Here is a 25,213-nt window from a genome sequence, read left to right as displayed (position 1 = left end):
TGTTTGTTTGTTTGGCATCATTTAAAATATAATACTGAAAAGTACTATAATTTTGTCATTGCTTTTATAACAAAGCACATGAAAATTTTGGGGGGCTTTTTTAAATTTTATACCAGGCAGAAATGGTTCTTTATGCTGTAAAACAAGAAAACACTCTGAACACACTGTCCTTAGTCAGGGTTCTACAGTGAAGTACAAGAAATACATGCTCTGCATGATCACTTTTAAGCCTACAATAGGTGTAATGGACTTTGATAGCATTCATGATAACCAAAATGAAATCTGCAAGGTTTCTGTCCTTTGCATTCCACTGTACCCATAGATCAGTGTCTCACTCTGCCATCATCTTCCTTCAGTAGATATGAACTAATACAGTGATCCATGACTAAACAATGTGCAGAGAGTGAGAGACCTTGGAACACTTAGTCCTAAATGAAATGCTGTCAAACCCTTTCTTTTAAGGGCTCAGAAAGCACTGTGGAAGAAGAGGAAGAAAGATTTTAGAGCATGTGCAGGACCAGCACAGGATCAAGCCAGATGAGGTTTCAGCACTGAGAAGAGAACTGGATACAAGCCCTCATCCACATTCCAGAAGCTATCTCCAATTGACAACTGCTCCCCATGGAAAAATCAGTTTTCTCCAATGGAATCTCACTGGGTATACAACCCACACTTGAGGGAGGCCACATGCCCAGAAGCAGATGGCCAATAAACAATGACTCAACTGTATTTCTGAATATGTTTTGCATCATAAAGCTTTGTTTGGACATGTTTTACCTTACTTTTCTCTTGCCCTTCTATTATATGTTCTGATTTTGAGCTTTTTTGGGTTTTGTGTGTGTGCCTGTTTGTCTTCCAGAGACAGAAAGAAGTCATGGAGTTGGATGAATGAGGAGGCAGGGAACACGTAGGAGGAAAAGATGGAGGGAAAACCATGATCAGAACATACTGGATGAAAAACATTTAAAAAAAAAACTCTGTCATTTGGTTAGATAGAAAGATATCCTAAATTCTGCCTGCATGTAACTGAAATGTAAGAAGCATTACTGACAGAAGTTATCATGGAGTCTCTTTTGAAACAGTTCCCATGACGTCCTGGTGAAGCTGGTTGTAACAGAGAAAGGGTTCTTTGCCTCCCAGGACAGCCCCGGGAAAATCCAGAACCAAAGAAGTACCTACAGTGTGTACTGGAGCAACAGCCATGAGTCAAGCTACCAGGGAAGGTGCCAACCTGCCCTAGGGCAATATAAAAGTCATCATTAGGCTGTTGTTGGCACATCTCTGCCCTTTGGGAAGCCATCCTACAATCGCCTCCAGTACCAGCAGCTGCTGCCTGCCTCACTCCTCCTGTTTCCTAGGAATGTTCTCATTTGGGGCATATTACTAGGCCCATGCTCCAGCTCATTTCCTCATCTTTTTATGGACTTTTTCCCAGTGGATATAACAATCTTTTCATCTCACAAATAGCACCCAATCTTTTGCCATTACACTAGTCGCCTAAAAGTCATGTTCAATGCCATTTTCTAGACTCTCCTCCACACCTCTGCTTGGAAATTGCCATCTAACAGGAGCTGTGGTGTTCAGGCATCACTCATTCACCCTATGAATCCAGGAACATTATTGCAATGAAGAATTATTCATAATAACTAATGTATATCTGTCCTCATCATCTTAGACCATGAAACACGGTATGGAAAAGCTCAACAGAACCACCATACAGACTGCCCATGCATGCTTCATCATTTCCAGGGCATAAGAAATGTATATCTACTGAATGTTAATTTTTCTATATGGAAATAAGCACACCCCCAATACTTTTTGCTACATCAACAAATCTTCTCATCTCAGACATGTATAATAACACTGCTTATTATCACTCAGTGAAGATAGAATGCGAAAGAAGATGTTTCTATGATCGCAAATGTGAAGCCAAGCAAGGTGTCAAATTTATACATGTGTTATCATTTTTTTCCAAAAAAGTATGTGATTTGGACATTGACTCTTCCAAAAGCCATGTTCTTTCAATATATCATGTTTCCACCCAACACAGAGACCAAACTTAGTTTTAAGAAATAATGAAAGGAAAGGTAAAGAGTTATTGGTCAATGAGTTGGAAAAAAAAACTGTCTGTGTGTCCCATTATAAATATCCCAAACTCTCTCTGACTTTCAACCCTCAACTCTTGCATTTATCGTCTTTTATTGAGACAGTGTGATGTGAGAACTTTAAGGTCTCTTCCAGGTTTTAACACTTGAAACAACTTCTTCTTCTTCTTCTTCTTCTTCTTCTTCTTCTTCTTCTTCTTCTTCTCCTTCTCCTTCTCCTTCTCCTTCTCCTTCTCCTTCTCCTTCTCCTTCTCCTTCTCCTTCTTCTTCTTCTTCTTCTTCTTCTTCTTCTTCTTCTTCTTTTCTCCTCCTCCTCCTCCTCCTCCTTCTTCTCCTCCTCCTCCTGTTCCTCTTCCTGTTCCTGATCCTCTTCTTTCTGCCTCTCTCTCTCTCTCTCTCTCTCTCTCTCTCTCTCTCTCTCTCTGTTTTACATCTTGGCCACAGTTTCCCCTCCCTCCTCTCCTCCCAGTCCTGTTCCCATGCCTCCTCTCTTTCTACTCCTGATTCACTCCTCCTTCATTTCTGTTCAGGAAAGGATAAGTCACCCATGGATATCAACCAAACATGGCATATCAAGTTGCAGTAAGCACCTCCCCATATATTAAGTCTGGGCAAAGTGACCCAGTATGAAGTGTAGGATTCCAAAATCCAATAAAAGAGTCAGAGACAGCCCCTGTTCCCAGTGTTAAGAGTCCCAAAATATGTAGAACTCCTAGATCAGTCCCATGCAGAGTCCCTGGTTGTCAGTTCAGCTCTGTGGGCACCTATCTGAAGCACAGTTAATAAAAGCTGAGGGCCAGAAATTGGGGTTCAACCAGAAGATCTGAAAAGCAAAACAGCTTGCCACTGGCTCTTACTTCGACCTCAGTCTGAAATGGCAATCCTTCCTCCAGGAATCTCAGAATGGGACTGTGTGACTGAAAGCTGTCTCCCCCACCCTCTATCTTATATTCCTTTATAGGGCTGAGATAAGGTGTACACCATTGGGATTAAAGGTGTGTGTCATTGAGGCTACTGGGATTAAAGGTGAAAATCATTGTGGCTACTAGATTAAAGGTGTGTGTTAGCATAATCTGGTCTGTAAGACTGACCAGTAGGGCTGTTTTACTCTCAGATCTTCAGACAGTCTCTATTTATTTAAAACAATTGAAATGCCACTACATATATCTGCTATATAGAATGAAGGGTTTATAGCCCTCAAATTTTCTTTTCAAAATAAAATTGATGCTTAATTCCTAGATATTCTTGCTACTAGCAACAATAAACTAATAGATGAATTAACTGAATTCTTATTTGACTTGCTACTTGACAGAGTAAACCTTGGTAAGGGGTGAGTGAGTTGCTTAGTTTTGATAAGAAAACAAAGAATTGAAAAATCTAAAGCCCAAGACACTATCAAATGACAGTCAAGCTAAGGGAAGCAGTCAGGAAAAAGAAACACTATTGTTGAATTTAGGAGTAGATGCCTGTCACCTGTGAAGCAAAGAATGGATGTAGGAAGAAGGAAATACAGGGAATTCTCACCCAATCTTACCATAAGAAACAATCTCACCTAATATAACTAAATGGAAAAATTTAGAATGGATGTTAAAGATAACTGATATAAAGGATAGAAATTGCCCATTCGAGCATCCTGAATTTACTTTCGTTACACAACACAATCCTCTGCTGTTGATGTAACTTTGGACTTGTCTAAGCCTTCATTTAGATGATGAATTTCAAAGGACAAATGGCTCTCCGTCTATTTTGTTCCTATAAGACCAGAGCCTAATGCATATCTTGGCATACAGCTGAAGTTCATTTCATGCTTTGGTGTCATTGTTATTGTTGTTGTTTTGAAGTTCAGGGGATTGAACACAATACCTCAGCGATGCTAGGAAAGGCCCTGTCACTTAGTTGTACCTGTACTCTCAATTTATTTTGACAATTAAATAAACAAAATTAATTTCTTTTCTAAAATTTCTACTTGAAATCTTGCTATGAATATACTTCATACATGGTGAGAATTTATCTGTGGTTTTTGTTTCTGAGGTGTGTAAGAACTCTTGTTAAGTTTAACGTGTTATTTATAGAGCATGGGCTTCCAACCATAACCAAGAAGCTATGATACCTCCTGTCAAAGAAAAAAATCGGTTTTCTTCACTGTAGTCACACTGAATACGTTAGGCAAACTCCAGATCAAGTTGCATTGTCCAAGAGTTGTTGGCCAACACAAAGAGAACTCACTTGTATTTTTGTAGACTTTTTTTGTCTCATTTTGTTTTATTTGGGCACTTTTTATCTTACTTATTGGGTACTTTTGCTTGTTTATTCTTATTTCCTTTGGTATGCTTTGTGGTGTGATTCTGTGTACGTGTGTGTTTATTGTTTTGTTTTGCTTGTTTTGTTCATGTTTGTTGTAAAGAGAGGGGAAATGGGCGGATAGGGAGGCTAGGGATCTGTCAGAAATTAGAGAAGGTAAAACCATGATCAAGTTTATTGTATGAAAAAAGTTTTTTAGTATAAATAAATAAATAAATAGATAAATAGAATGCTAATGTCTTCACTCAGAACTACAGCAAATGCATCAAGCATCAAAACAATACTATGATTTGTAAAAGTGTTTTACTTATTGTCAGGGTGATGTATGTGTGCTTAAGAATGATTCTCAGGCCTGAGGGTGGTGGCACATGCTTTAAGCCCAGCAATCAGAAGGGAGAAGCCGGATTTCTGTGAGCTTGAAACTAGGCTGGTCTACAGAGCAAGTTCCAGGACAACCAAGGTTACACACAGAAATAACCTTCTCATGAATGCTTTGTTACACACACCTTACTGTATTACATTTATATATTATGTATCTATGCATATATGTATTATGTAGGAAGGTGCAAGCTATTATGTGGAGTCAAAGAACAATTGCATGAGCTGCTTCTGTCCTTCCACCATGTGAGTCACAGGGATTTCACTGGGGTCTTCTTGCTCAGCAGCAAGCACCTTGATGAGCTAAGTCATCTCACTAAACCCAAAACACCACATACTTTAAAACATTTGAATCAAGATCTAGCTATATTTCTATCATATTATACTTCAATGTACGCAGGGCAGAGATTGGTGGAATATGCTTAATGATTCAAACACAGTTCCTCTAGATATGTCTTATATAGCTTAAACTTAATTTTATTTCCTTATTATATAATATATAAAATGTATGAGGGTGTTTTTTCTCAAGCATCTCTCTTTCCTCTTTATCAAAGTAGTCATACTGAATTATTTTTAAAAGACAGCATTTAGTATTCAATCAAATAATGAGAATGTGTTCCTTCCCAGTGGTTTAATAATAATTCTTGCATCACAAATTCTGAATATTCATGTTATGGAAATGTGCCCTACTTCTATAGATTCCATCAATGTCAGCAGGTGCCACTGCAGAACATGGGGACAGTCAGTCTTAACACCTTCAAGATTTTAGCAATTACCAAAATGTCTTCTTTGACATACCACGCACAATTCAACTTCGGAGTAAGGCTGAGACACAGGAGGTTGCCCAGTAAACATCTCTTTATCCTTTACAAAACAGCCACCTAACTGCATAGAGTTGTGGTGTCACTGGCGGAAGTCTTGGTTTGGCTAGGTGACACGACAGTTGATTTATTCAGTGGGAGAAAAAAAAAATCAGTCAAACCAGGTTTTGTTTCTGTGTTAAATCCACTCATGAAATATTTATCTTGCCCTCACTTTTTCCTCAGAACACACTTGTCAGCGATCTAATCATCATTTTCTTCTTCAAAGCATATATTAACCATCTTTAACCTCAGTTTTGTCAGAGGCGTGGCCTTTGTGCAGTCCCTTAGTCTCCCATTTGCAAAATGACTTAGTGGGTGAGTTTGAGGTAAATAAACTTATCCCTGCAAAATGGTAAGTATTTTGAATTCATGGGAAATTTTTTCTCTGTAATGCCATACAGACCTTACATTTTAATGGAAAGCTGCCATAGAGAATGTGAGCTGAATGAGCATTTCAGAATTTCAACAATATGCTGTTATCTAAACAGCCAGATGGTGAGATGGATCTGACTGTGTTCAGTAGCCTGCTGACTTTCCCAAAGTCTTCTTCTGAACATTGTTATATGCGACATACACCCATCACCTGAACACAAGGTAAAACAAACCTATCAAGTCCTTGTTACATGTAGTTAAACTTCATAGAACTTCTTCATTGCAGAAGGATTCCTTCAAAACATCGCTGATGAGCTTCCTTAGGAACTCATCAGAGAGTTCCAAGGGTCACTCTAATGTGTTCAGTTGGTACACATTTTATTTGTGATCTCGGCATCACTAGATGCCACAAGATCCAGGCCAAGTTTCTAAATTGTTTCTGGATGGGGGGAGGATATGTGCATTTGCTTACAAGAATGAAGAAATTTCAATCTGGATTGTGTGGCATGTGAGGGCTCTAAAGAAACTAATCTGTATTTTTAAAATGATGATGCATAGGAAAAGGGGGAAGCATTCTTATCTCTATGTACAGTCCCTCTTTCGAGGAGAAGATGAGACGGCAAAAGACTCAAGAGTAAAGATTCCATGTTAACTCTTTATGAAGGTTTGCAAATCACTATGGCCTTATCCTGTTTTATGTTGCTGAACAGCAGATACTCAGATACATACAGCGGAAACACAAATAGAACATATAATCTCTAAAGACTGCATGCACACATGTGTGCCTAAAAATGATCCTATTCCAATCAAAGCAAGCAAAAGTCCCCATTGGGTACTCAGCACCCATTTAGGGTAGCAAACGAACCACCTGTGACTCCAGCTCCAACAGATGCTATGTCGATATTTGGCTTCTGAAGTCACCTTTACATTTGGTGTACACATGCAGATGCAAATAAAAATTAAAAATGAAATACATCTTTAAAAGAAAATGAGAAACATTGATAGTATTACAACTACTCCAAAACCTGACCAATATAAATAAAGAATGAAAGGACGGGGGGAAAAAAAAGATCTACTTGACTTAACATTCATTGGTCTTGCCTTTCTCGCTCCCTGGCCATCTTGGCGGCTGGTCTTGGTTGGGGGCCATCCGGCACCTAAGGCAGGAAGATGGTGGCCACAAAGAAGACAAAAAAGTCTCTGGAGTAGATCAACTCTCGGCTCCAGCTTGTTATGAAAAATGGGAAGTATGTGCTGGGATACAAACAGACTCTGAAGATGGTCAGACAGGGCAAAGCGAAATTGGTGATCCTCGCCAACAACTGCCCCGCTTTGAGGAAATCTGAAATAGAATACTATGCCATGTTGGCTAAAACTGGTGTCCATCACTACAGTGGCAATAACATTGGCTTGGGCACAGCATGTGGAAAATACTACAGAGTATGCACACTGGCCATCATTGACCCAGGTGATTCTGACATTATTAGAAGCATACCAGAACAGACTGGTGAAAAGTAAAGTTTTCCTTTAATAAAACTTTACCAGAGCTCCTTTAAAAAAAAACATTCACTGGTCTCTGTGATCAACATTTAGGCTAGGAAATTATTTGATGAGAGGGGCCCTGTGCATCATAGAATATTTAGAAACACCCCTAGCCTCAACTCACTAGAAGAAACAACTTAATCATAGCTCCACATTCCTTATCTATGACAAGCAAAATTCTCTCCAGACATTGTCAAGTGTCCTAGATCAGGAGAGCACCCAGGCATATCACACATAGCACAGGACCTAAGAATTATAGAAATGTAATGTATTTAGTTAGCCATGTATCATGATCAATGCCCTAGTGGTCAAGTAATATTCCAGATAGAACCAGATACTTACAAATATTTCACTACAGTGGCTTCCCATGCCATTCCTACTTATTTCCAACTACTCCAAAACCTGCCCCACATAAATAAAGGATGGCCAGAGGTATAAAAAAAAGAAGGTCTAATTGATTTAATATCCATTGGTCTCTGTAATTATTATTATTTTCAATCCAGCATCCAAATGGTAGAAAGTAAAGAGGAGCAATTTCCAACTCTTTTCAGCAGCAATAAGATGGTTTCTGAATTTCACATACATGAAAACCAGACATAACTTGCTGACAACGTATTCCACTGAACTGGCAAATTCTTGCACATTATTGCTCATCCAGCCACTGGTGACCTGCAGAGCCATACCCCATTCCTCAGCATCTCAGGTTTGAGTTTCCTACACTTGGTTGAACTTTTAAGTACTCTATCTCAAATTACTGTGCCAAGATCCATGTCACTTTTTATTCTGATGTTACGCAAACCTTGCTTGGCTACCTTTTGTTTTATTGTATTTTGATTTGGTTTTGTTTGGTTTTCAAGACAGGAATTCTGTGTAACAACTTTGGCTGTCCTGAAGCTCTCTCTATACATCGGGCTGACCTGGAACTCACAGACATCCACCTGCCTCTGCCTTCTCAATGTTCTGTGGAGTATCACTGATGCCCAGAAGAGTGGGGCAGGTCCTGCTGTGTTGTTACTTTAAAGGGATCCCTCCATGAAAACGTCTTAGTATAGAATGAGAACTAAAACTATGAAAAGAAATGCTATTAGTGTTAAGCATACTATTAAGTTATACTGCTATGCATTTTCCTCTCAGTTGTCACATACTCAGAGAAAGGTTATTGATGCCTGAGAGGAGCTAGGAACATTTCATTTAAATATAATATTGACATGAGCATGAGCTCTTCAAGATGTGGTCTAGAGAGCCTGGGCTGTGCAGAAATAGAATAATCTCAACCAGCTGAAGTAGAGGTCATGAGAAGTTGGCTGTCATGAAATTCTCAAATTAAAGTTACCTAAGCCTGCTCTCAAATTGGGACTGCTTCTACTGGGATACATGAGGGAGGAAGCAGCCAGCATCAGGGGCAGTGACAATACCATCACTCCAGCATGGTCACTCTGATTAGATGCACATCCTTGGCTGACAGCTCAAAGAGTAAAGAAGGAAAAACGTAGGAGGTTGGCAAAATCTAACATGATTATCAGATATCCATTGGTTATACTAGATTTTAGAATTTCTCTAGTCTTAAATAAAAACATAAGGGGAAAAATCAAGAAAGGTCATAAGTACAGAACATCAGTTTCTGAAATCTATTCACTATAAAAAGTTTGAATATTACAAAACCTCACTTATTGATTCATTCATTTTGTTATCCAAGCCTTTTTTCACTAAATGCACACTAATTATTACTTGGCAGTATGAAATATTATTTCTGGCCTTGTAGATTCAATGAAAAAAGTAAACATGGTCCCTGCTCCTATGAAGTGCTTTGTTGGAACTGTTTTGTGATCAAGAAGCATCCAGAGAGACAAAAGCAAACAAGTAGTAACAAAGGCAGAAACAGCAGCAAAACCTAAGGAGCTGTATTAAAGATCTCCAATTTCCCTCACCATGCTCACTATCCCGTCCTCCTGCCCAGGTCCTGTGACTGACAGTTAACCTACTGAGTAAGCAAAAGCCTTATTTGCAGATGCGCAATCTCAGGATCAAAAAGCAAAATACAGCAGCCTGCATTGCTGGAGAAAGATGGTAGTTTAATGATCAATACAATCACCTATGACAAGATGAGACACTAAATAAAGACAGCAGTGACTACCAGGAAGAAGTGTTTGGAGAATTAGACAAAATGTGTATAAAGCATCTATTTAGTGATTGAAGAACAAAATACAATATCTCACAGCATTTAGTGATTTCTTCTCCTGATTCATTCTTCCAAATGCTTCTACCACCCCTACTGCCTTCCTTAAGCAACTGTATTAAAGATCTCCAAAGGTGTGTTAATCTACCAGACCCTATCTTAATATGAAAAGGTTATTTATATGGCTTCAGACAACACAGAGCTCTTTTAAATCGGGGGCATGATGGGAACTTAGATTTCCATTTCTGTAAGCCCTTGCCATTCTAAAATAAAGGAAAATATTACCTAAATCTCTTGCCCTTGCAATTGTCACCTCAATAAATCAGGTCTTCTGGTTTATAAAGACATACAAGAGCCTGCAAGATTGGTGAGGGAGTAAAGGTGTTTTCTTCCAAGCCTGACAACCTGAGTTTAATTCTCAGAACCCACATGATGAAAGAAAAGAACTCACACCCACAAGCTGTCCTCTAGCCTCCACATACATCTCATGGCATACTCATACCATGGACATATGCATTTGTGCACACGCACATATACACACACTTGTATACACACACACACACACACACACACACACACATAAATAGAAAAACATGTTTTTTAAAACCATCCAAGTTTCTTCTTTCCTCCTCATGAGTCATTCTATCAAGGTTCAAACTTGAGTCAATACCCTTCAGCCTAACTTTGTGATGTTCAAAAATGTGAACTCAGGATCTCAGCACCACTTTTCCCATACTTGCAATCCCATTACTGTGTTTTCTTAACATTGTTCCAAGCATTGGGGATCATAATACTAGAAAGAATGATTACAAGTAGAGAAGTGTCAAGTACCATATGGAACACATTAGAGACAAGAGCTATTCTGTGCAGTCTAGTTGCTATTAAGTTGCTGTGATAAAACACTGGCCAGAAGCAACTTGTGGAGGAAAAAGTCTATTTCATCTTACAAGTTAAATAAAGTTCATCATCAAAAGAGGTCAAGGCAAGATTTCAAGGCAGGAACGTAAAGGAAGAAACTGAAGCAGAGGCCATAGAAGAACATGGCTTACTGGCTTTTTATTCTTCCTTCTTTCCTACTTTCCTTCCTTCCTTCCTTCCCACCTTCCTATCTTACTTTTTATTATCTGGGTTTTTTGTTTTAAAGTAAATTTTTATACAATATACTTTGATTATGGTTCCCCCTCCCTTATCTCCTCTGAGATCCTCCCTATCTCCCCACACATCCAACTCCTCTACACCTTCTTTTTATTTCTCTTTAGAAACAAAAAGCAATTTTCTTAGAAGAGGGGAATAAGAAGAAAGCACAAGAGACACTCTCATGAACACAAAACCCATAAAATTGGAAACATAATAGGCAGACAAAAGACCAGTAATGCTTTTAACAAATAAAACTAGAATAAATAGAAACAATAAATAAAGCATTATTAAGCAAAAAAGCTCCAAAAATGCCACTCAGTTTGTCTCGTGTTGATCCTCTACTACTGGGCATGGGCCTGCTATTAAGGTGGCTTGTATACCCAGGGAAACTCCACTGAAGAAAGCCAATTTTTCCTTCACAAGCAGCTGTGAATTGGAGATAACTTCTGGGTTAGGGATGGGAGCTAATGTACACTCCCCCCACCCAAGTTCTGGGATCCCATCTGGCTTGGACCTGTGCAGACCTAATGCACCATAGATCCCTTCTTATATAGTCTAATATGCTCATTCTATCAATTCTGTTCCTTTAGGGAACCCTGAAATACACTCCATAAAAACAAGCTCTTGCAAAACTGGAAAATTAAGTCTGCCACCATCTTGCCTAATATTATACTTTTCTAATACCTTACTCCCTTCTTAATACTCTTTTCCTTATTGTATATTGATTATAAGGCCTTGACATTGGAGAGATGGTTTGGTAATTAAGAATGTTTGCTGTTTTCTAGTGGATGTTGTTTTGGTTCTCAGAATCCATATCAAATGATTCATAATCACCAGTAACTCCCAATCTGGGGTGGTTTCCAAGTTTACCCACACATACCTGTGTACACAGACAAACAAAATGAATATTATTTTTAAAAGACCTTGGGAAATCTTAACGTCTATTTCTTTGAAGTCTTTTGAAATGACATAACATTATCCTCTAAGTTTGCTATACAGTTTAGATAAAGGATTGCTTTCATGGGAAAGACAAAGGGATTTGCTGTTTAATGTGTATAGAGAATCAGTTTCACAAGATGAGAAAGTGCCAAGACTCTGTTATATGGATGCTGAAAATATTCCTGACCACTAAACTAAGTCAAACTGGTTAGAATAAATATTTGTTGGCAGAGGCCGCTTGTTTGTTCCTGACTGCTCAGCCCCAAAATAACCACATAGAAACTATATTAATTAAATCACTGCTTGGCCTATTAGCTCTGGTTTCTTATTGGCTAGCTCTTATATCTTAATTTAACCCATTTCTATTAAGCTGTGTATCACCATGTGGCTGTGGCTTACTGTCAAGATTCTGTCTGGCATCTGTCTCTGACAGGGCTACATGGCTTCTCCCTGCCTCCTCCTTTTTCCCCCAGCATTCAGGTTAGTTTTCCCCACCTACCTCTGTTCTGCCCTGCCAGGCCCAAAATAGGTTCTTTATTAACCAATAGTATTCACAGCATATAAAGGGGAATCCCACATCAAATATTTTCTGTTTCCTATTTTAATAAAAACCAGTGTTTTATTGAAAGAACGAAAGTCCCAATGATAGCGTATGCTGGAAAGGATGTGGAGTTAGGGGAACACTCATCCATTGCTGATGGGAATGCCAACTTGTGCAACCACTTTGGAAATCAGTGTGGCAGTTTCTCAGGAAATTAGGAATCAACATACCTCAAGATCCAGCAATACCATTCTTGGGAATAAACCCAAGAGATGCCCTATCATACTACAAAAGCATTTGTTCAACTATGTTCGTAGCAGCATTATTTGTAATAACCAGAACCTGGAAACAACCTAGATGCCCCTCAATGGAAGAATGGATAAAGAAAGTGTGGAATATATACATATTAGAGTACTACAAAGCGGTAAAAAACAATGACATCTTGAATTTGCATGCAAATGGATGTAAATAGAAAACACTATCCTGAGTGAGGTAACCCAGACCCAAATAGATGAATATGGTATGAACTCACTCAGAAGTGGATTCTGGCCATAAATAAAGGACATTGAGCCTATAATTCGTGAATCTAGAGAAGCTAAATAAGAAGGTGAACCCACAGAAAAAAACATATATAATCCTCCTGGAAATTGGAAGCAAACAAGATCACCAGGCAAAAGTCTGGAGCATAAGAGTGGGGTAGAGGTGGGGGTAGGGATGGGAGAAGGAGAGAAGGGGAGAGAGAAAGGAGAAGGGAAAGACTGGGGAGAGCTTGGGCCAGTGGGAGGGTACAGATGGAGGAAGGGCAGATATAGGAGCAGGGAAGAAGATATCTACATCAAGGGAGCCATTTTAGGGTTGGCAAGAAACTTGGCTATAGAGGGGTTCCCAGGTATCCACGGGGATGTTCCCAGATAGGTCCTTGGGCAGCAGAGGAGAGGGTGCCTGAACTGGCCTTGCCCACTATTACACTGATGATTATCTCCAATATCACCATAGAATCTTCATCTGGTGACGGATGGAGATAGAAACAGAGACCGTCATCAGAGCAATGGACTGAGCTCCCAAGGTCCAGTTGAAGAGCAGAAGGAGGGAGAACATAAGCAAGGAAATCAGGACCATGAGGGGCTGGTCCACCCACTGAGACAGTGTGCCTGATCTAATGGGAGCCCACCAAATCCAGCTGGACCAGGACTTCCAATCCAGACTCTCTGAATGTGGCTGACAATGGGGGTTGACTGAGAAGCCAATGATAAAGGCACTGGGTTTTGTTTCAACTGCATGTACTGGCTTTTGGGGGACCCTAGTCTATTTGGATGCATACCTTCCTAGGCCTGGATGGAGTAGGGAGGGCCTTGGACTTCCCACACGGCAGGGTACCCTGCACTCTCTTAAAGAGGGGAGGAGAGGGAAGAGGGTGAGTGGGGTATCGAAAGGGCAATGGGAGGAGGGGAGGAAGTGTAAATTTTTTAATGAAAAAAAAGAAAGAATGAAAGTCACATAAGCATGCATTTGCATAAACATACAGAACACTTGCATTGCTTATCACAATGGCTGACACATCAAAAGCCTTCAATCATCCATTGAGTTCTGTCTTTGTCATATTTGAGTTTTGCAACAACTTTCTTACACCTACCTCACCTATGAGAACTAGTTTCTCTTCTTTAGAACACAGTGGGCACCTGCTCCTTAGTAGTTCCATGTGGGTGCACTTTATCTTGCCAAATAGATTGCCAGTTCCTGTTGAGAAGTAGCCAAATATTATATTTCTTTTATGACCACTTCATGCTCAGTGCAGTTTTGTCATTATCTAATGGCTGGGTTCTACACCAAAAGAGATGTGTGCTCCCAGAGCCAACACATTCCAGTTTCCACTGACTGCTCTTGGACACTGCTCATCACCAATCAAAATTTATCTATATTTTGGGTTTTATATAAAGCAGTCTCTATTTGGAAGGGAACTGATGAATGAGAAAGATAAAAGGAAAGAAGAAAAATAATGTATTTATTCTCAAAATATATATAATTTTACATACATGGTAAACACAAAGAAGTCAGGAAAACTATAAGGAAAAATGGTACTATATTCCATGTGTGTTACAGGAAAAATACAATCCATAGGAACCAATGGGAAATATAATGGAAATTCAACAAAAAATTAACCTTAGGAAAACAGGAGAGCTCTACAGAATAGTTTTAGATTTAAATATTTTTCAAGGAAATCTGCACCTGTTTATTAATGCTTAACTTTTATATAATGTTATTATATAGTTTTCAAGATAACTAAATTTGAGGCACTGAAATCAATGCTAGAATTTATGTGAAAATGGAATTACCTCTATTCATTGGTACATAAACATATTCAGAGAAATTACTTACCTGTGAATACAAAATTAGCAAACCTTCAATCTGAGCATACCCATCTGGTCACAAAGCATAGATAATTCCCACTATTCAAGTCACTGATTCAGCAGACATTTATTGACTGTTTACTATGGGAAAGTGTGTGAAGAAGATATAAAGCTAAAGTAAACATTATTTTTTCCTTCATAGGGTTCTTATTCCCATGAGGATGAAGTTCTGCATAAAAACGAATTTTACAAGATGCAGAAAATCTAAAAATCAAGTGTGCAGAAGAAATGGTAGTGCACGAATTAAGGAAACTTGACTTACATGAAAAATTCTGAAAAGTGTCTTTATAAAGTGTTTAAATTGCTTTTATTGAGCTATTGGAGTGGAGAAAATATAGAAAGTCTTAACGAATAAATTAACCAACAGCAGTTTCATGTGCTTATTTACTTGGCAGATTAGCTGCTCGTAGTCTTGTTTTACAGACAAGAACATTGAGGCCAAACCAACGGTTTGTAAGTGGAAGAACATCACTGTGAGAAAGTCTTACCTCAGTGATACGTTGACTATGTGTAGAAGTTCATCATAAAAAAAAAAGAGAGACTTTGCCATTGGAAATTTCAGAACAAGGCATAAAATTAGAAATAACACCATATGAGATTGTGCAATACAAGCATTTCTGAAGCAGTATATAATAGATAATATAACTGGACAATAGGAAACCATATTATTTCATGTCATGCTAAAGACCTTGGAATTTATCCTTTATAAACTAGGGAAGAGATTTGTTTTACTTGTTATCTGAAAGGGAAGGGACTTCAGAAAGAGCTGGGATAAACTTCAGAGAAAGCTATAGAAAGGTTGGAAATAACACTTATAGACGAAAAAGAAGGTAGGACTTGGTGATAAATTGAATCTGAGTGCCTCTGCCCATCAAGATTTCCTGTTTCAATAACTTGTTCAGGAAAAGCAAAAGCATAGATATGATAAATGCATGAACTTGTCATTTTGGAAGTGCCGAGGCATGGTGCTAGGCAGAGCAGCATTAAGGATAAATAAATCAGGGCTGGAAAGGTAAAAATCAGCAGTAAAAATCACTTATTGCTTCTTCAGAGAACAGGAGTTCATTTCCAAGTACCCGCATCGAGTGTCTCACAAACACCTGCTATTCCATCTTCAAGACACCTGATGCCCTCTTCTGTTCTCAATAACCAACATGTGCACTTCCATATATACACACACTCATATATAAATGATGAAGTTAAAACATTTTAAAAGAAAAAATAAAATGGGGGAATTGGGTGTGACTAGGTTATTAGAGGACATGCCTAGCATGCACAGCATCGTGAGATCCTTACCCAGAACCACATGATGAGGCATGGAAACACCTACCTGTAATCTCCAGCACTAAGATGAGGGCAGAAGGAGCAGAAGTCCAAGTCCAGTCTGAAATACATGAGACCCTGTCCTAGTTAGTTTATCCTGCAAACAGCACAGCCTAGTTATCTGAATGGTAAATCTCAGTTTAGGGACTACCCAGGCTAAAATGGTTTAGTGAGTGTGTATGTAAAGGATTTCTTTAATTGAGGTGGAAGGACCTAACCCACTTCGGGTAGCATCATCTCCTAGGAAAAGAAAGATGGGCTACAATAAGCAAGCCTGCTAAGCATCAGCCCATGAAGAAGCTAGGGTCCACAAGCAGCATTCCTCTGTAGTTTGTTTCTGCTTGAGTTCTTGTCCTGATATCCCTTGAGGATGGGCTGCAACTGGTAAAAAGAAATAAGCCATTTCTTCCTCTAAGCTGTTTTTTAGTCATGGTATTTGTCACAGCATCAGGGAGTGACAGTAAAGCTGACTGTCTCAAATAAAAACTTTTTTGTTTTGAGGCAGTGTTTCTCTGTGTAGCCTTGACTGTCCTGGAACTAGTTTGATAGTCTCGGCTGGCTGGCTTTAAACTTGCAAGTACCCACTTGCCTCTGCCTCCCTAATGGTTTTAATGGTGTGCCTCACAACCACCTTGCAGAAAAATTAAAGTATAAATAAAACCCAGTTTCTATTCGAGAAGATCGTTCTGCCTGGAGTGACCTGTGCGAGTATAACAAGGGATTTTATGATTATCAAAGATGTGCGGCCCAAGCACCAGGAACCCAAGGCAAGGATAGCTTTCCCTAAGTTAGGAGAGCAGAAAAGAGTCTATAGAGGAGACCTTCCAATACAAATGTGAAGAAGTAAGCAGGCCATTTCCAGTGGATCTAATATTGCTTGGTCTGAGTGTTTCTCCTGTGCAGAGTGGCAGGATAGAGAAGAACAAATAGCTTTGATGTGTTATACAGAGGAAGAGTATCAAAAAGTATATAGGAAATTTTTTTAGATGTTGCTTCCCCTCTTAAAGTTCGTAGTAAATTAGGAAAATTTAGGTCACAGAAGTACGAAATGGGAGTCAAGGTAGCAAACTGCAATAAAACTACCAGTCAAGTGGTGGCTTACAATGCTTTGTGGCCAGGCCATTGAATGCTGTCGACTCCAATTCAGGACAGCATTGGTGTTCAGAATGCTTGGGGAAGTCTATGAGAATATTGGCTCTATCCTAAGCAACAAAGTGTTTGTTAAAATTGTAGGTTGTCACCTTAAGACTCACAGTTAGGTGTCTGTGTATTCTGCAGTTTCTACTGCCTTGCTAAGGGATTTTAAACTACCTTACAATAAGTTATGCTTGGAGGAGGCCTCCCTGCATCAGTCACAAATATTGATCTTTGTGAGTAAAAGTGCCCTTTCTGATCAATATGCTTATGCAGATATCTTACCAAATGCAAGATCAACAAAAAAAGGACAATATTGTTTGAGTATGAAGCCTTATTCTTAATAAATAAATAAGCCCTTTGTTTATCCACCTTTTTAATTTTTGAGAATTTCATGTATAAGTACAATATTTGCATAATTTTCATGTTTGCACTTTTTACTCCAACTCCTCCCAGGTCCTGCTCATTCCCTCTCAAATTCACTACTCTTTCTCCAGCTCACAGTTGCCTGGAGTTCTTTGTGTAGGGCTGAAACCTTGTGGACTTTTCCACATCCACTTGGGTGCATGTATTGATGTTATCTTTGTCCAGCTCATGGTTAGGCAGTCAAGATAGTAGAGACTTTATTAAGTAGGTTTATAAAATGTTACCCTATATTTACAAAAGTTCTTAGTGTTATCTCTCTCTTCTCCTTCTATTTACCTCCCTTACCCTTTCCCTGATGAAGTCTTATCCATTCTTCCCATGCCCCTCTTCATAGTGCCTGTGTCCAACTATTCCCATTTCTAGAGCTCCTTCACCCCCTTTTATGTGGGTTCCCTGACCTCTGCAGTTACTGTAGGCTGTTGTTTTGTCTTATTGACTGTGTCCTTTACCTAACAAAAGCTTCTTGATTTCAGTAGGTCCCATTTATTGTCGATCTCAGTGTCCATGCTACTAGTGCTATATTTAGAAAGTGGTCTCCTGTGCCAATGCATTCAAGGCTACCTCCCACTTTCTCTTCTACCATGTTCAATATAACTGGATTTATGTTGAGGTATTTGATCCATTTGGACTTGAGTTTTTTTCTTGGGGATAGATATGGATCTATTTGCAATCTTCTACATGTTGACATATAACAGTTATAACAGCATCACTTGCTAAAGATGCTTTTCTTTTTCCATTGTACTATTTTGGCTTCTTTGTCAAAAATCACATATTCACAGGTGTGTGGATTAATGTCAGAGTCTTCCATTGAATTCCATTGGTCCGTGTGTCTTTTTTTTTATGCCAGTCCGACCTGTTTTTATTACTATAGCTCTATAGTAGAGCTTGAAGTCATAGGTGCACACCTTAAACTTTATTGCATACCTGGAATTGGAATGATCATTGCCTGGAGACTTCTTCCTAAACTGTACTGCTTTAAATTTGCTGACAATTAACTTTCTGGCAAGAGACTCCCTGGTGTCTGATCCAAGTTGATGAAATAGAACTGAACCAAATTTTTATTAGGCATCTCCTGACAGTCACTTCCTGCATGGATACTTGCAGTTCCCCTAACACCTCTGACACAGGCCTGGCCTCAGCAGCTATTCTTAGCCAAGAAGGGAAAATCCACAACACTTTCCTTGTATCCTTGGTATCTAAAACCAGAATCATTTGATTGAAATTGCCCAGTTCTGCTACACGTTGGGCCTAGAGCTTGATTTCCTCCTTCAGTCAAGTCTGCACCAGTTCTATTGGTGATGGCTTCCTTCACTACTTAAGTTTTCCTTTAATCCACTTTCGTAAATTGGAATCTTAACTGGATGGGATCTTATCCTAAGGTCTCCACTCCCTTTATTCCACCTAACATCAAGATTTTCTTTAAACTTTTATCTCCTTGAACACTGGACTTAGCACCATTACAATTTCTGGTGTTACTTTTCCTTATTCTCCTTTCCTTCTCAAACTGTACATTTTGTACTTCTCTTGTCCAGCTTATTCCTTTCCATTACAGATCTATATAGCAGTGATTACTAATAACCACATGACACAGTCAGTATTAGGTTGTCTTGAAATCCTTGTCTATGTCATTAAACAAAAACTCTTTAATTTATCCTAGGGCAGATATTCAGGACAAGTGCAAAAAGCAGCCATATTCTTTGCTATAATATCTCAAGAATGGTTTCTAGGCTGCTTGCTATTATTCTTACCCCTGAAGTTTATGATGGTTTCCCCTTTGTACACATTACCTTCCATACCATTGTTCTCGTTCCTACTGGGATGGATCATTAAACTCCAGTAAAAACATTCATCTGTTTTTCTAGACCACAGGTCTACCTTCCACCAAAAAGCAGAATGGTCAGTCCTGCCAGAGCAATACCCTACTCCTGGCACCAGCTTCTGTCTTAGTTACTGCTTTATTGACCTGAAGAGACACCATGGCCAAAACCATTCTTATAAAAAGAAAGCACGTAATTGAGGGCTTGTTTACAGTTTCAGAGGGGAGTCCATTTTCATCATGGTGAGAAGTGTGGCAACAGGCAGGAAGGCTTAGTGCTGGCAAAGTAGCTGAGAGCTAAATCTTGATCTATAGACATCAGGCAGAGAGAAACACTAAGCCTGGTGTGAGCTTTTGAAACCTCTAAGCCCATCTATGTATGGGGCATAGAGTTTTTCATGTTCACAGAAGCACTAGGGGAACCAGGAATGTTAAATATGTTGAGGTGCTTTTTCAAAGAAGGGAGACATAACCTGTTATTCACCCAGAAGTTTGGGAGCCAAGAGCACACCAGATTCTCCTACGGATCCTGATCATGAGCTTGTTTCTCTTAATCTATAAAACCTAACGTCACTGAAGGCATCACATGTAGTCATCTACAGAACCAATCTTTATGGTAGGTGTCACATGTACTTCACAGAATTTTAAAATAGTCCCCTTTACTTAGCTTACTTTGTGCTTTATTGTACACACAAGATTGAGTTAATTATCACCAGAAAAGTTTTCATTAAACTGTGATGGGCATGCATATGCCTAAAATAAACTATTTGAGGTCAAATTCCTGAAGTTTAAACTAATACCACCTACTTAATCAACTTAGTCATGATGAATAGCACTGTCTTCCTACCTTTCATGAATCATTACTTTGCTGGCTCTTATGGTCACAGAGATCCCCTCATCCCACTCTGTTACCCTCTGGTAACACACTTCCTCCAACAAAACAACACCTCCCAATCCTTCTAAACATTCTTCAATAGTGCTACTCTCTGATGACTAAGCATTCAAATATGTAAGAGTATGGGTACCATTCTTAATCAAATCACCAGAGCTGTATTGTTATTCATCTTTTTCTTCTAATCAAACTACATTTCCTCATTTTATTAAGTGTAAATTATAGAGAGTTCTTCTCAAAAAAAGAAAAAGTAAAGAAAAATAAAACCTTCTTACAAAACTCTTCATCTCAGAGTTTGTTTTATTTCTAATCTAAAGCCCAACTCAATAAATGTGGGAATTATCGTGGTAGCTTTGCTGACTTCCCCTGTGTCAATCCTGGTAACACTTTGAGTCTTCCATTAAAGACATGAAACTATTTAATGAAGATGATACAGCATAACCCACCTCTAACTGACTGCAATTCTATGTAACTGTAAAAAAAAAAGTTAGGAAATAATGCATCAGGATTAAGTTTTATTTAATTCATATAATTTATCCTGATCAACTTTGAGTGCTTAACAAAAAAGATGATTTTAATCACCAATTATAAAAGTAGTAATTACAATTTCTAGACGAAATTCTATTTGAAAGAGCATAAAAGGATAATAAAAGCAATTTGTCTGCAATAGATCACCATGACTCAAAGATATGGGAAATGTATTTTGCTTGACTTGTAAAGATTTAGTATGGCTTTTTCTGGTCAAAAGACAAAGAATGAATACAACAGTAACTGTGCTTCAAGTTCTAATCTCATAAAGGCTCCTCTGAAAGTTGATGAAAGGTTGCCATGGAATCAGTCATTTATCCCATGTACTTCTCAGTCCATGGAGTGTAAAATGATTGTAGCCTTGGGTATTTTTTTTTTTTTGTCTTTTTGTGGTCATGTGTTTGCTTTGCATACTGCTTTGGTAATAACATTTTGAGTAGCTTTACTCACCTGACTGAGGCCTTACCTTCTTTTGAGACTAGATAAAGAAAACACAAATAAAATTACCAGATAAATCAAGACAAAACAGGAAAATGTGATAAAAAAATATAATTTTTACATATTTTTAGAAATAGAGGGGGAAGGAAGGTCTAACAACAAAAATGAGTCTTGTTTCCTTTAAGCAAAATTTTTCTCACATACAGATAAATCCCTAAGTTAACAGTCATTTCCTAAAACTAAATGGCAGGACTCTACCCTTAAGAGAAAACAGAAAGACACAAATGTAAAATAGACTCTTCTGTTTGTTTTCAGGCTCTAGAGCTGAGTCAGAATTTACCAAAGAACTTGACCTCTAGCTGGATCTGGGTTGTGTCTTTGGGTTTGTGCTCCTTCAGATTTTGTTTTTTTTTATTTTATTTTTATTTTTTAAATTTATTTATTTATTAAACATTTCTGTCTCTTCCCAGCCACCACCTCCCATTTCCCTCCCGCTCCCCCAATTAAGTCCCCCCCCCCAGCCCGAAAAGCAATCAGGGTTCCCTGTCCTGTGGGAAGTCCAAGGAACCCCCCACCTCCATCCAGGTCTAGTAAGTTGAGCATCCAAAGTGCCTAGGCTCCCACAAAGCCAGTACGTGCAGTAGGATCAGAAACCCATTGCCATTGTTCTTGAGTTCTCAGTAGTCCTCATTGTCCGCTATGTTCAGAGAGTCCGGTTTTATCCCAGGCTTTTCCAGACCCAGGCCAGCTGGTCTTGGTGAGTTCCCAGTAGAACATCCCCATTGTCCCAGTGTGTGGGTGCACCCCTCACGGTCCTGAGTTCCTTGCTCGTGCTCTCTCTCCTTCTGCTCCTGATTTGGACCTTGAGAATTCAGTCCTGTGCTCCAATGTGCGTCTCTGTCTCTGTCTCCTTTCATCGCTTGCTGAAGGTTAATATTCAGGAGGATACCTATATGTTTTTCTTTGGGTTCTCCTTATTTAGCTTCTCTAGGATCACTAATTATAGGCTCAATGTCCTTGGTTTATGGCTAGAAACCAAATATGAGTGAGTACATCCCATGTTCCTCTTTTTGTGTCTGGCTTACCTCACTCAGGATAGTGTTTTCTATTTCCATCCATTTGTATGCAAAATTCAAGAAGTCCTTGTTTCTTACTGCTGAGTAATACTCTAATATGTATATATTCCATACTTTCTTCATCCATTCTTCCATTGAAGGGCATCTAGGTTGTTTCCAGGTTCTGGCTATCACAAACAATGCTGCTATGAACATAGTAGAGCATATACTTTTGTTGTATGATAAGGCCTCTCTTGGGTATATTCCCAAGAGTGGTATTGCGGGGTCCAGGGGTAAGTTGATCCCGAATTTCCTGAGAAACCGCCATACTGCTTTCCACAGTGGTTGCACAAGTTTGCATTCCCACCAGCAATGGATGAGTGTACCCCTTTCTCCACAACCTCTCCAACAAAGGCTATCATTGGTGTTTTTGATTTTCGCCATTCTGACAGGTGTAAGATGGTATCTTAAAGTTGTCTTGATTTGCATTTCCCTCATCGATAAGGAAGTTGAGCATGACCTTAAGTGTCTTTTGGGTTAAGGAAGAAATCACCATATCAACAGAAATAATACTTTGTAATGAATAAACAGGCTCAGGACTTGAAAATGGGAGAGAGAAACTGGTAAGACAATCAGGGAACATCTGGTCCAGAGAAATTAGAGCATCTATTTCAAAAACCTTGTTAAGGTCTGAATCGTTTTACATCTTAGTCATATATTCATCAATCAAACCTTCTGACTGATCAATTCACTGTGACTCACCATGACAACCAATTCTATGTTAGACTCAGAATTATTTATATTTTCGTTGAATTAAAACACATATATTGTTTTTAGCAATGAATAAAAGTTATCTATAACAAATCCAATTTTCTCCTTTGGGACCACGATTCCTATGGACAGAGACACAGATGATCTCACTGAGTCTTCTTATTTCTTTCTGGTCATTTTCCTAATATGTCTGTATTAAGACCTTGAATTGCATCACATTCCCAGTTAATATCTAGTTTTTTAATGTTGGTATTAACATGGAGAACCCACAAAGGCACCATACTGTTGGGCATAGTATGGTCTAGGAAGAACAGCCCAAACATTATCCCTGTTCTAGTATTACAGATCTTATTACTAAAGCCAGGAATTACACTCACTGCTTTTAAAGCTATGTCACACAGTTAATTCAAATCGAGCTTTATAGTGACTACAATTTTAACATCTTAGAAGTTAAAGATATTCAATAGCAAATTTAGTAAACATTTATGGGCCCAAGAACTACTTTATCTGCCACTAGCTGTGTGACAAGAACACTTGTTAGAGCTCCTTGATTTTCATAATAGGATAACTATCTTGCTACTCGCTGATCTCAGTTTCAAAGCATATGGATGGGCCCTCAGCCAGTAGTTTAGAATGCCAGCACTCCAGGTTATCCAGCTCCTTCCAAAATCCTGCTGAGAGGGAAATGTTTACTGAATCTAGGCCCAGGGCCTTCTAAATTCAGTGTGTGCTTAGCACTCTCACAAGAAAGGTGTCTATTTGGACTCTGCATGACACCTCTCCATCACCTCTACTGAATTGCAGTTAACGTCCCCTATGTATGTCTGATAAGAGATTATCATGATAAATAACCATGCAAAATATTAAGCAGTATTGCTACTTTATTTTTATCTTTTGTTTCTGTGAGGCAAGATCTTGCTATGTTACCTAAATTGATCTCAGTCTCCTAAGAGCTAGTGTTATAGGCATGGACTGCCACACCCAGGCAATCACTGTTATTTCTAATGGATGAAGATGTTGCCCATTTGTTTGGAGCCCATTTCAATGCTAAACTCTTGGTTTTCTTGAAGAATTGGCTCTAATGATGGAAAGCATTAGAATGGCTTCAGACTTATAAAACACAATCATTATAGAGAAAAGTCTAAGAATGAAAACAGGAAAATGCCATTTGATACCTGTACAAATCAGAATGAAGCACTTGTATTTGCTACTTCCTCAACTAAAAACGTGGTCCTCAGAGTAAGATGATTAACAACTTCTTGGGCCTTATAAAAAAAAATTATAGTTAAGCTAATCAGCATTATTCAGTTGTTTCTAGGTATCTACTTCCTAATCTCCCTGGGTAAACTGGTTTTCCTCAATGACAAAATTTCAAATACCACATGGATGTAAAAACCCCTTGGAGAATTTGTTATAAATGAGCTTCCCTTATAACTATGATCTCAGAATACTCGGATTGTGGATACCTTGAATAGACTCTGTCATTCTTCCCTGTGGCCTATGCTGTTGGCTATAAATTTAGTTAATGCCTGATGAATCAAGGCAGATAGACTATCCTACCAAGGGTCTTAGCGAGCAGATGAAAGAATCTCGTCCCTATTCTTACCGTGTACACCACCTTCTCTTTCCACTCCCTAGAGTCCACAGGTAGGATCTCAAAGGCACAGCCTTATGCAGACTGGCAAATGGAAGGCAACTACTCATTTTGACTCTCCTGAGAAGTGAGAGCTTAAAAGGCTTTAAAAAAAAAAAATGAGTACAATTGAACCTGAACGGTGCTGCATGGGACTTTCTTTATATGGTACCAGCTGCTATCTTTTTATTGACACCATCTAGTCTACCTCTGAAACACAGAAGTTTACTAACAGAAAATATGACAACTTCCTTGAGTAAAACTGGTTTTCAAGGAAGCACGTCTCTTAGCATAACTGATACGACTCAGAAACATTCTAAATTAACATAATATGACCTCAGCTCATTTGGTCATGATTCACTCTCCTATACTATTTGCGTTTTCTCTTTTTTATGTTTGTAATTTTATAAACTTCATGCTGTCTGTCTCCATGGT

At 38.7% G+C, this 25,213-nt stretch overlaps 1 pseudogene; it reads left to right on the top strand.

Moving 5' to 3' along the window:
• The first annotated feature begins 7,189 nt into the window (after positions 1-7,189).
• LOC121463527 lies at positions 7,190-7,550 on the top strand (annotated as a pseudogene).
• The last annotated feature ends 17,663 nt before the right edge of the window (positions 7,551-25,213 follow it).

The sequence above is a fragment of the Microtus oregoni genome, unplaced genomic scaffold (genome assembly GCF_018167655.1).
Source record: "Microtus oregoni isolate MIOR12 unplaced genomic scaffold, Mior012 000026F_ref0000081, whole genome shotgun sequence".
NCBI classification, from domain to species: Eukaryota; Metazoa; Chordata; class Mammalia; order Rodentia; family Cricetidae; genus Microtus; species Microtus oregoni.
This window is presented reverse-complemented; position numbering and strand designations above follow the sequence as displayed.